At 41.1% G+C, this 11,401-nt stretch overlaps 1 pseudogene; it reads left to right on the top strand.

The window, feature by feature from the left end:
- Window positions 1-7,659: 7,659 nt before the first annotated feature.
- Window positions 7,660-10,068, top strand: LOC110286966 (zinc finger CCCH domain-containing protein 14-like; annotated as a pseudogene).
- Window positions 10,069-11,401: the final 1,333 nt, after the last annotated feature.

Here is an 11,401-nt window from a genome sequence, read left to right as displayed (position 1 = left end):
AGTTAATGTAATTATATATGGCAATAACTATTGTTTATATTAAATATTAGCTTCTAATATTTATAATAATTTGTTATTTTAAATCATAGGAAAGGCATGGTAAACAAGAATCCTCATAGAAAGAATACTCTTTCAAGAGTGAATGAACTGTTTGGCCTTTGGACCTAACAAATCTACTTCTAAAATTGCATTGTGAATAAATGGCAACGTTGAAACAGTAAGTCTACCTGGAGGGCATCATCCTGAGTGAGGTAACACAATCACAAAAGAACTCAAATGATATATACTCACTAATAAGTGGATATTATCCCAGAAACTTAGAATACCCAAGATATAAGATACAATTTGCAAAACACATGAAACTCAAGAAGAACGAAGACCAAAGTGTGGACACTTTGCCCCTTCTTAGAATTGGGAACAAAACACCCATGGAAGAAGTTACAGAGACAAAGTTTGGAGCTGAGACAAAAGGATGGACCATCTAGAGACTGCCATATCCAGGGATCCATCCCATAATTAGCCTCCAAATGATGACACCATTGCATACACTAGCAAGCATTTTCTGAAAGGACCCTAATATAGCTGTCTCTTGTGAGACTATGCCGGGGCCTAGCAAACACAGGAGTGGATGTTCACAGTCAGCTATTGGATGGATCACAGGGCTCCCAATGGAGAAGCTAGAGAATGCATCCAAGGAGCTAAAGGGATCTGCAACCCTATAGGTGGAACAACATTATGAACTAACCAGTACCCCGGAGCTCTTGACTCTAGCTGCATATGTATCAAAAGATGGCCTAGTCGGCCATCACTGGAAAGAGAGGCCCATTGGACTTGCAAACTTTATATGCCCCAGTACAGGGGAACGCCAGGGTCAAAAAGTGGGAGTGGGTGGGTAGGGAAGTGGGGGGGGAGGGTATGGGGGACTTTTGAGTTAGCATTGGGAATGTAATTGAGGAAAATACGTAATAAAAAAAATAAAAATAAACCACATGATATTCACTAAAAAAAAAGAAAAGAAAAAAGAAACAGTAAGTCTGTACAATAATTTTTTCAGTTTATGGAGAAATTATCTTTAAAAATATACACTGATATGCTTTCCTTCTTTATAGTCCCCTGACATTACACCTGTAATCCCAGCACTTGAGGGATATGGAACCAGAAACTCTGGTCATCCTTAGCTAGACTAAATTGCCACTTCAAAACTACTCTGGAATAATGGAAACCTGCTCAAAAAAAAAAAAAAAGTAAAAAGTAAGCAAGCATCCACCCCCCTGCCATTACTAGGACACAAGCTGTTGGCCTATGTGAGCCACTACCCCCTAAAGCAGGTTCTGCTTCCATTCTCGTTTACAAAAATGGTAGTACACAGGTACTGAGACAATAACCAAGGGTATCAAGATGAGCAACCAGACTACCAAAAATTTGCCAACATCCCTAGTCCATCACTGTCTAATCACACACTTGCTTTGTAAAATGCTTTCCTTCATCTACTAGAAGTTTGGCCTAAAATGAAACAGTATCTCCAGATCTCCTAATTTTTTTTTCTTTTCTCTTATTTTCTTTTCTTTTTATTATTTTCAAAATGAGAAAAGTAAGTCTTCAGATTTAGTGCATGCATCAGAATATCAACACTTAATTATACACTCCCCTCAAGAAAGCAGCAAGATGGATACAGATAAACATCTTTCAAAAGAGAGTCAATGGACAGAGTTTCATTAAACAGTCCCAGCTGGCCTTCAACTCACTCAGCCTTCAACAGCACAGGCAGGCCTTGAACTGCAACCCTTCCTACCCATCTTCCCAGTAGCTAGATTACAGGCCTGTACCACCAGGCCTGATCTGACCCAGTCATGTTGTATGGATAGAGAATTGTACCCTGAAGAAATCAGGCACTTGGTCATTTGTTCAACAAATACCAATGTTGAGAACACATAGCAGTTCTGATGCTGAGCAGAAAGTATAATGGTGAGCAAGGAGGAAAAAGCAAGTATGATCCAATCCTTAGGCATCATCCTTTATGATACCTGACATTGGCATAAGGAGGAAAATCAGTTATCAGATGATATTGTCACATTTGGAAAAAATGTTCAAGTCTTTTTCTCATTTTAAGATTCATTTTTATCACCTTGTAATCATGCACGTGTCTGTACATGTGGGTGTAGGCCAGAGGCATCTGACTGTCTAGAGCCAAGGTGTGTCCTAGGAAGGGTCCTCTGTAGGAGCAGTACTAGCTCTTAACTGCTGAGCCATCTCTCCAGTTCCTAGGGTCTTTTTTCTAATCATTACCTGTCAGGGGGGTTCAGTGGGATTTCACTTTTCTTAAGTTGTTAAAGCAATAACACAAACACTCATTTCTGTATGCTTAAATTATACCCATGGGAATGGGGAAAAAAATAATCCCTAAATCAAGTATTGTAAACTACATTGAGTCTGGATGATTGTAATGTGGGTAAGAATTGTTTTTATTATTACCCCTGCAAACGGTTAAAAAAAAGAACAAGGATGTTTATAAAGATCCTCTAAGGACAATGTTAATCCTAATGACAAGAAAAGAATGACTTTTAGAAAAGCCAAAACACAAGTAGCTGCCCAAAAGAATTTAAAAAGAAAACCGCCTACTATAAGAGCAAAGGGCTTTACCCACAGGCAAGCAAAAAAAAAAAAAAAAAAAAAAAAAAACCAACAACAACAACAAAAAAAAAACCACCAAGTAAAAGAGAACCAGATTGAGGAAGCATAATTTAGAAAGACTACTTTTTTTTTTAAGCACAAAGGGCGGGGTGGAGTGGGCAGGACTCCGATACCGCGGTTAACATTGCCATCTAGCGGCCAGAGAAATTGAGACTCACCCTCACGGAACAAAATTTTTTTTCTGCCACTTTTCAGTCAACTGTTGTAGAAATGAAGACTCCGGAAGGTAAGCGGAATGGAGAAAACCGCCAAAATCACTCGTACTTGCCTGAGAGAGCACGGCGATCCGAATCCGCGATGAAAGCCCGAACGCCCATCCTCGCCCTAGCGAAAATCAGCCGAAGTCCCGCCCTCTCACCGGAAGGAAGCTGTAATCTGCGGTCTAGGATTGGCTGATTTTCGCGTTGGCGCAGTGGTACGAGTGAGGTCGCTGCCAGCTTCCCTAAGCGTTACCCGTAAATAACTTTCAAAGCTCCTGTTATAGGCCAAAGAACTTGCAGCCACACAGCCCTGGTCTCCTTATGTTCTAGCCATTCGAGCCTTGAGCCAGATCTCCTCCCGTTCAGCCTTACCTCTCTGATCATGAAACCTTTTTGGATGATTTTACCTGTACCCTAAAACACTGGGGGGGGGGGGGGGGGGCAAATCACATCGTTTACCACAAGAAGGTAAACTTTGAACAGTATTGTACACAAATGATCTATATTGCTTTCCTTTTTTGTTGTTGTTTTTGTTTTTTCGAGACAGGGTTTCTCTGTATAGTCTTGGCTGTCCTGAAACTCACTTTGTAGACCAGACTGGCCTCCAACTCAGAAATCCACCTGTCTCTACCTCCCAAGTGCTGGGATTAAAGGCATGCGCCACCACCGCCCGGCTCTTTCTTTTTTGTTTGTATGTTTGCTTGTGTTTGAGACACAGTGTCCTGTAGTCAAAGCTGGTCCGGAACTTGGCATTTCACCAAGGCCAGATTTGAACTAATCCTCATGGCTCCACCTCCAGAATGCTGAGATTATAGGCAGTGCCCCACCAAGTTTAGGAATGGGAATCAATTCTTACAGTTACTTTAGCATCAGGACTGTTTTGGACGTGTAGTTTACTAGTTTCTTTCTTCTCATAGGATTTTATTAAGAAGCCAACCTTGAGGTCAGGGCTCTAGAGAACTTTTCTTCCAGCTATTTCAGCCTTTGTTGTTTTCCTGGAATTAAGTCTCTGTGTTCTCTGGTCAGGCCCCTTTCTTAACTGTATTGAAGAGAGGCCAAATGGAGCATCCAGGCAGCAAAGATCCCTGTGTCCGGCCTAGCAACTCCTTGGTGCATTGCACGTTTTTTTTCCCCCTCTCCAAAGTTTCTTTTATTTAAACAAATAGTTTTGCGATGAAAATCCCTGAAAAGACGCTGTGTGTGGTTGTGTTTATGTCTGCAGAAACTGATGGACCCACTGGAATTTCAGAATTATAGAGAGATTAGAATTGTGCAGGTTCGGAGGCTAAGTGCTTTATCTTGAGCTAGGTTTAGCCTTCCTGGCCCCACTCAGTATCTGAACACTAACACCTGGTGATAATAGAAAAAAATCTTTTGGAAGGTGGTAACTTTAGAACTAACATCTTGTAATAATAAATAAAAAGCTCATTGACACTATTAACTTGAAGCTAATATTTTGTGATAATAAATAAAAACCTCTTAGAAGCTATTTGCTTAGGACTAATATCTTATGATAATAAATAAAAGTCCCTTAGAAGCTATTAATTTAGTAAAGCATAGCTCTGCCAATCCGAGACCTAAGAATGTCATCAGATAACATCTTAGGCCTATAGAATAGCTCTTCCATCTTGTTCATACCTCTCTGGTTTACCCATCAATGTATTTTAAACTTGCCTTGATTCATGACTTCCTTTGTTCTGTAAAACTATTTTTAAAAAATGAAACTATAAAACTACTTCCATGATGGAACTTGGCATTGGGGTAAACTAATTCTGTATTCCTGGGCCAAGGTCCCACAAAATGGATCCAGAAGAAAGTATCTCTTATTCCCTTGAAGAAGGGAGCTGTGGTTTTCACAACAACTGCATGAAATCCACTCATCTCCATGATATCTAGCCTTTCCTCTACTTGTGTCCTAGACAGAACAGTAAAATGAGAGTCGAAGGAAGTCAGGAAGTAAGTGAACTTGGCTTTCCTTAAGCGTATCATGCACCTGAAAGTAATGTTTCTAAGGCAGGTCTACAACGTTGTAAAATACTAAAGAAACCCTTAAGAGGTTACTGTAAACTGGGAGATAGTGGCTTATACCTTTAATCCCAGCACTACAAAGCCAGGCAGGCCTTTGTGAGTTTGAGGCCAGTCTGGTCTACAGAGCAAGTTCCAGGACAGCCAGGGCTACACAAAGAAAAACCCTGTCTGGAGAAAGATTTAAAAATAAGTAAGTAAATAAATAAATAACTTTTTAAAGGGAGATTATTTGTAAATAGAAATTTCATCCTTTTAAAACTAATATATTAGCCAAACATGGTGGTGTACACCTTTAATCCTAGCACCTGAGAAGCAGAGGCAAGTAGATCCCAATGAATTGGGGGCCAGCCTGATCTAAACAGCCAGTTTCAAGCTGGCCAGACTATACTGAAACCTTGTCTCAAAATAAAATAAATAAATAAATAAATAAATAAATAAATAAAAGGCTAATTTATTGCTGCTACCTTATTGCATAGAACCATATAGAGGCATCTGGACTGCACACAGAGGCACTAAAAGCCAACCTCTATAGATGTTTGAGGCTTTGTATTTCAGGTGCATGTATTTTTAATGACATTACCATTATTGACTTTACCAAATAGTATATCAGGCTTTTTTCTATAAATAATTCCTACTGGTATCTTAGATTGTATTACTTGGTTACAACATTAGAAGCTAGAGGGGAACACCTAACTCACCTGAAAAGTAGAATTCCAGAGTCTGTGTCCTTTTCTATTAATTGTAGCTAAGACTGACTATGCATTCTTAAGAATCAAAGCTGGGGCTCGCGAGATGGCTCAGTGGTTAAGAGTGCTGACTGCTCTTCTGAAGGTCCTGAGTTCAAATCTCAGCAACCACATGGTGGCTCACAACCACCCATAATGAGATCTGTCGTCCTCTTCTGGTGTGTCTGAGGTCACCTACAGTGTACTTACATATAATAAATAAATCAATAAATCTTAAAAAAAAAAAAAAAAAGAATCAAAGCTGACAAGCTTCAGAATGAATGGGACACCAGAGCACATGGCCAGAAGTAGGCGGCATCTCCTTGCCTGTCAGTGGTTTACAAAAGGGGATGTCTGCTCATCCCTTTCCTAAAATCTTAAGAGCTTAAGAGTTGAGGTTTGTTTAGACCTATCCAAGCCAGGGCACCATAGTGTCAACGGCAAAACGAAAGAAAAACCACATTTATCTTGCATTTTTGAGTGTTGTTTTTGTTTTTATTTTTGTGTTTTTGAGACAGGGTTTCTCTGTGTAGCCCTGGCTGTCCTGGAACTCACGCTGTAGACCAGGCTGGCCTGGAACTCAGAGATCTGCCTGCCTCTGCCTCCTGAGTGCTGGGATTAAAGGCCTGCACCACCCCACCAAGTGGTGTGTTCTCTTTCTTGTTCTCTATCCCTCTCTCCCTCTCTTCCTCTCTCCTTCTCTCCTCTTTCCCCTCTTTCCCCTCTCTCCGCCCCCCACCTCCAGCCAGTTGAAACATCACTGCAATTTCCATAGAACAAGGAGTAGACTTAGTCCTAGCTTCTAAAATGTATGACTGGAGACACTGGCCATTTATGGTTGTTAGACTGGTTCTTTGAGAAGTGTTTTTCTTTACTGGTGTTTATTCATTTATTTACTTATTTTTCATGGAGCTGAAGGTTGAACCCAGAGTCTCATATGTAATTGCAATGGTATTCCCACAGAGTACACCTTTTAAAACTATTAAAACTAATAATATATGAAACCTTATAAATTAATTGTACGCAGCATATAAAACTAAATACGCCAGTATTGAAGGTATTAAATATTATTAAACCTACAAAAAATTTAAATGATGTTCTACTAAATAAAAAACAAGAGTCAACTCTCCATTTAGCAACATTTACAAAGCCATAGATAAGGCCATGCTACAGTGATGGAGACACTGGAATATGTTCTCAAACAAAGGAACTTGGAATTCTGTGTATACAATTCTGCTAGACAAATAATTAAAAGGATGGCTTCCGTGTTGGAGAGAGAAAGCCAAGATGACTTACCACCCCTCAGAATAGTTCTATTTGGAGAGTTAGAAGCATCAGGCCATAGGCAGCCATCATGAGGTAATGAAGGAAAAAGCCTTCAGTTGCAAAGAACAAAGGGAATTTTTCCTCCTACTGGGTTAGGGTTAAGGGGAGGAGATTCTATGCCAGGTGACCTAACATATTTGCCACACATTATGAAGACACGCAAGGCACCTGATAAGAATTGAGGCTTTAATTCACAGCCAGTTTGAGCATGCACAGCACTGGGGAAATGGTCACTGGGTAAAACTCTGCAGAAGCTTATCTTTTCTTTGTAGCTTGCAGCTGTCTAGGGGAGAGAAATACTCTGTTAGAGCTGCAAGCTCATAGCCACTCTATATAGCTGTGCTCTGAGAGGAAGGCTACAGGGAGTGTGGCCTAGTTTGGAGGAAAGAGCAGATAAGAGAGGATCTGTAACCTAACCTCCCCATATAAGACAGGTTATCTAAAGCATGGAAATGGCTTGTTAACTGAGTTATATAGAGTACCAGGCATGGAGGCCCACATCTAGAATCCCAGCACTTTCGAGGCCACCCTGGTCTGCATAGAGAGCTCCAGTATAGCCAGGACCACATAGAGAGACTTTGTCTTTAAAAAAAAAAAAAAAAAAAAAGAGTGCAGTGTAGTGGGGCAGGCTTCAGGGTGGCAGCCTGGGGCAGGCTCCAGGTGACCAAAGCATAGTGCAGTGCAGACTCATGGAAATCAGCACGGAGATCAGCCACAAGATCCTTAGTGCCATTAAGGGGAAATTAATTATAAGAATTAGGAGCTTACATGAGTCAAGAACTCCCTGATTACATTATGGTGATGGTGGCCAACAAGAGGACCTGTTCCTGTTTCTAGGGAACAACACAATTCGATTCACTGTATGGCTCCATAGTGTATTAGATAAACTTCACTCTGTTCCAACTGAGCCCTCTAGTCTAGTCTCCTGATATCAGCATCTTTGATAGTAACGTGCCTTCAAACAAGAACAGTTTTAGTTAGGGAAATCAGAGAAGGCCCAAGCTGCCATCCCTCCCCTTGCCATTTCTAGCTCTAGACCTGAAAAAAGGAATTCCAGAGTTTCCACAAGTTCACAGAAGCAGAAACCTACTAATGTCAAGACATTCGTATGATGGTAGAGCTTCCACCCAGCTAATGTCAAAAGTGAAACCACGGAGGGAACCAGCACCCTCTGAAGATGTGATTGATATCAAGCCAGAACCAGATGATCTCATTCATGAAGACCTCAATTTTGTGCAGGAGAATCCCTTGTCTCAGAAAAAAATCTACATTGACACTTCTGTTGAATCTAGCCCTTCTATTGAAACGTATCGACCACCTGCAAGTAGAAATGCAGACACTGGTACTCCCTTAAACAGGCTGCAACTTCAGCAGCAGCAAAGCAGTGCTCACGCTGCCAAGCAGTTGGATGTACAGAGCAGTCAGGTATATGAAGCAGGACTGTTGAGTGAACCACCAGTGCTTAGCAGCGTATAAGACACTTATAGCCCCTTCTTCAGAAGCCACTTGAATAAAGTAAGTATTGAGAAAGTTACCTGTGGTAAGTTCAGTTGTTAAAGTAAAAAGATTTAGCCATGATGGAGAAGAACAGGAAGATGAGGATCATGGGTCCCAGATAGGAAGCTAACAAGAATCTAATTTTGAAGGCTTTCTCTGAAGCTGTAACAAAAACAAGTTTCTGCAGTTTCACAGAAAGAGACACTTCCAGTTGCTTCCAGAACTCAAATTTCTCAAGAAAAATTGCTAGAAGAAATGCTCCAGGGGCAAAACAGGGCCCCAGAATAAGTCCCCCTGTTAAAGAAGAGGAAGCAAAAAGAGACAATACAAAAAAAAAAAAAAAAAAAAAAAGCAAGGAACTCAACAGAAGCAGTGGTTATCGCAATTGCAAATTAATCTAGTAATGGTAGAAACAATGCAGATGAGTCAAGATCACTATGACATGGAATTCCTGATCCATGCAGACACAAGATCATTTATTCTGAAGAAGCCAAAGCTGTCTGAGGAAATAGTAGTGACACCAAACCAGGATTTGGGAATGAAGACTGCGTATGCCCTTCGGGTCTTTTCGGGACACCTTATGCAGACAAGAGACCTTGTACAACCAGATAAACCTGCAAGTCCCAAGTTTATAGGGATGCTGGATGGTGTCCCCAGCTCCCCCCAGGATACGTGTGAGATCAAGAGAAGGGGATGTGCTTTGAAGGAATGAAACCCATAAACCAAACTTCAAACTCAAACAAGGAACTCAGAGGTCTCCTCCACCCACAGCAGTTGCATTTGCTGAGCAGTCAGCTTGAGGATCCAGATGGTAGCTTTTCAAATGCTGAGATGACTGACTGGAGTGTGGCACAGAAACCAGAAAGACTTCTGGAACACTGCAAGTACTTGCCTGCTTGTAAAAATGTAGATGAGTGTGTAGCTCATCATCCAGTTTCAACTTGCAAAGCCTTTCCCAACTAAATTTGCTGAGAAATGTTTGTTTGTGTATCCAAATTGTAAATATGACACCAAGAGTACTAAAGCAGATTGTCCCTTCTCTCACATAAGTAAGAGAGCCCCAGTACTGATTCCAAAACCACTAGTGTCATCACTAGCATCGTTTTCTAATGGCCAGCTCTGTCATTAATTCGCTGCTTGTAAGAAAATGGAATGTCCCTTCTAGGACCTGTGATGGTTTGTATATGCTTAGCCCAGAGAATGGCACTATTAGAAGGTTGTCACTGTGGTTGTGGGCTTTAATAACCTCATCCTAGCTGCCTGGAAGTCAGTTTTCCATGATCAGCCTTCAGATGAAGATGTAGAACTCTCAGCTCCTCCTGCACCATGCCTGCCTGGATACTGCCATGCTCCCACCTTGATGATAATAGACTGAACCTCTGAACCTGTAAGCCAGCCCCAAGTAAATGTTGTTTTTTTATAAGACTTGCCTTGGTCATGGTGTCTGTTCACAGTAGTAAAACCCTAACTAAGACAACAGCCAAAACACTGTAAGTTTAATACTCAGTGTACAAGAACAGACTGCACATTTTTATCATCCCACTATTGCTGTACCACCAAGACATGCCTTGAAATGGATTCAACCTCAAGCCAGTGAATGATACCCTAGTCCTGCCTGGCAGAAGATCATGCAGTTTGAAAGCTTCTGTCCTCTGATGAGAGATGTTCTACAGAACTTGTCACATCTTTGAAATTTAGAATATATTGCTTTCATAATATGAATTTTGCTGCCCAACTGAAGTGTCGAATTTTTTCACGTTTGTAAGTTTATTAAGTGGTTTCAGCATTTTTTTTTGTTTGTTCGTATTGACTATGAAAAAGACAGTTTAAAGAAAAGCCAAATTCTATGAAAACATTTGCAGCATGTTTGTACATTGCTGTTTGACATCATTTTTGGTGCTGGTACTGCAGCTAAGGGCTGTAGTGCTGTGGGAAGGCCAGGGTCCTCAGAGCTGAAGCACTTTTTACTCTTCCCAAAGGTAATGAGTGCAGTGTCTGTAACCCAGCAAGGAAACAGTGGCCAGGCTTTAAAACTGAGGCAGCTTTGGAACAACTAGCTTAAATTTTCTTTTTTAATGTCTAAATGAATTTGCTCTGAGAAGCATAATACAGACTTTTATCTTTGAGTGCTACTTTGGTAGAGTGCACTGAGGTCTCTTGTGAGAGACCAAATTGTGGGAAACTAGACCTACAATAACTCTCACCCTGAAGATCTGGCTGACCCTTTGAAGGGAATTATGTCACCCCCTCCTTCATTGCCTCCACCTGGCGCCTGAGACTGCCAGCTTCACTCCCTCCTTCACTTGGTGCCTAGAACTGCTTAGATTAAGGCAGCTTCACCCCCTCCTCCATGTCTCCCTTTGGTGCCCAGGACTGTTTATGGCACTCCAAGATAGCTACAAGATGTTTGATGGCTTCCTGGGACTGATTAGTTAGGGCTGACACCCCAAGATAAACTGCAGAATGTTTGAATGCTGCCCGGGACTGTTTTAGGGCCGACATTCCAAGATAAGCTGCAAGAAGCCTGCAATCAGCATCCGCCCCAGATGTCCATCCCTTTTCTCTGTATTTTATTATACCCTCTCGACCCCTCCCTGTTTTTTCTCATTGTGTGCTTATAACCAGGCTCTTAGCCTTCATTAAACAGATCTTGACAATTCTTTGCTTGGTCTCCCTTCCCTTTCTCCTCCCGTTTCTCTTCCAGGCCTCTGTCCTCCTCAACCCACGGAATAACTAAGTCCTGCTGGATGGGACAGTCTCTTGCCTTTCTGAAAGTAAGTAGAGACATGGTCATAAAGGGTAAGCATAGTTGGAATGACAATACAAAAATGTATGAACAATTCTTTGAAATGTTCCCATTTGCTATTAGCTTATAATTTTTAAGTAATTTTTCAGGGACTATATTATCACAAAATTATACAAAAACTTTTGCAG

The sequence above is a fragment of the Mus caroli genome, unplaced genomic scaffold (genome assembly GCF_978045245.1).
Source record: "Mus caroli unplaced genomic scaffold, Mus_caroli_1 scaffold_5, whole genome shotgun sequence".
Classification (NCBI taxonomy): Eukaryota; Metazoa; Chordata; class Mammalia; order Rodentia; family Muridae; genus Mus; species Mus caroli.
This window is presented reverse-complemented; position numbering and strand designations above follow the sequence as displayed.